The sequence below is a fragment of the Otolemur garnettii genome, unplaced genomic scaffold (assembly GCF_000181295.1).
Source record: "Otolemur garnettii isolate 467f Iridium unplaced genomic scaffold, OtoGar3 scaffold00092, whole genome shotgun sequence".
Classification (NCBI taxonomy): Eukaryota; Metazoa; Chordata; class Mammalia; order Primates; family Galagidae; genus Otolemur; species Otolemur garnettii.
Window position 1 is genome coordinate 5,488,792 of NW_003852487.1, and position 1,336 is coordinate 5,490,127.

Below are 1,336 nucleotides of genomic sequence, written 5' to 3' on the forward strand. Positions count from 1 at the left end.
CATAGCCATTAACTGTGGTTTGTTTTCCCTTTCCCACGTCCCTCTCTTTCCTGGTCATCCTTCCTCCCCCAGGTCCCCCTGTACCCCTGCGTACATATGTACACACACGCACATGCACACGCACACACATACACACTTGCACACTTTACTTTCTGCTTCTCTCCTCGCTCAGACCAGTCTTCCCTCAGGGGAGGGAGTGACCCAGTCCACCCAGCCTGCCCCTCCTCCAGCTCTCCTCCTGCCTGTGGAAGGTGCTAAGAAGCTTGCAGACCCCTGGCTCTCTGAGCCTCTGTGTCAAGCTCACTAAATCAGGTTTTTGCCTCATTCTGTAAGGTCAGGCTAAGACAGTTCATCACCTCTGGCTTTTAAAGACAGAACAGTTGAGCATGTGGTGGGTAGGAGGCCCAAAATTAGCTTCAAATGTGACTTAGAAAAACTCTTCTTGTAGGAAAGAGTCTTCAATTAATGGTGCTGGAAAAACTGGACATCCACATGCAAAGGAATGAAACCAGACTTTGTCCCACACCACAAACAAAAATTGTCTCAAAATGGATTAAAGACTTAAGTGTAAGATCTGAAATGGTTAAACTAGAAGAAAACGTGAGGAAAGCTCCTTGACATTGGTCTTCATAATGATTTGTTGGACATGACCCCAGAATCTCAGGCAGGAATCGGTGGTAGTCTGATGGATGCCTGAGTCATTCCGTCTCTGGCAGGCGGGAGCCTCTTCGGGACGCCTCCTGAGTCCTTTGACGTGGGTCTTCTCTGCCCAGACCTGGAGTCTGTTCTTCTCCAGAGCTCTGGTTCCTTTTAGTTAGAAACTGTTTAGAGACCACATTCTGGGCACTAGTTGTGCCTTATTGCTCTCAGATTTGCTGCTATTTCTAGGAATTTGCTGCAGACAGAACTGGGACATTTTTTATAAGATGAAACACATTTTGAGCTCACACTGGTACTTTCAGGTCAAATTCAGTGCTATAGGATTTCTTGTTCTGTTTTGTTTTGAACAGTACTTGATTAATTTGTATCTTTCTTTTCTCCCATGCTGAAAATCTCAGTTGTTAATGACATCAACAAAAGATTCTTTGCTTTGTCCCATAACACCCCTCACCCCATCTTAGGATAACACTGCCCCGTTACTGCTGCCCACCACTAGCAGTGAGCTCCTTGCTCACTTGGCCTCAGATGTGCCTAAGTCCTGTCTGTGGGCACCATTCTTGTCTGTGAAGTTATGCTGGCAGTTGGATATACACTTAAATCCATGTGCTGCTTTTTACTTTTGATTCATATCAGGTTTTGAATCTAACTTTTGTTTTACTTTTTTTTTTTTTTTTTT

The 1,336-nt window shown here is 44.8% G+C and overlaps 1 protein-coding gene and 1 non-coding gene across 2 annotated transcripts in view; one reads left to right on the forward strand and one right to left on the reverse strand.

Annotated features, from left to right (window-relative positions):
* Positions 1-1,336, forward strand: part of PRKAR1B (protein kinase cAMP-dependent type I regulatory subunit beta) — a 151,564-nt gene that overhangs the window by 83,073 nt on the left and 67,155 nt on the right. The gene's annotated exons all lie outside the window — the stretch shown is intronic.
* Positions 292-360, reverse strand: LOC111727074. The gene has a single exon (XR_002774706.1). It is a non-coding gene; the product is annotated as a small nucleolar RNA SNORD57 (small nucleolar RNA).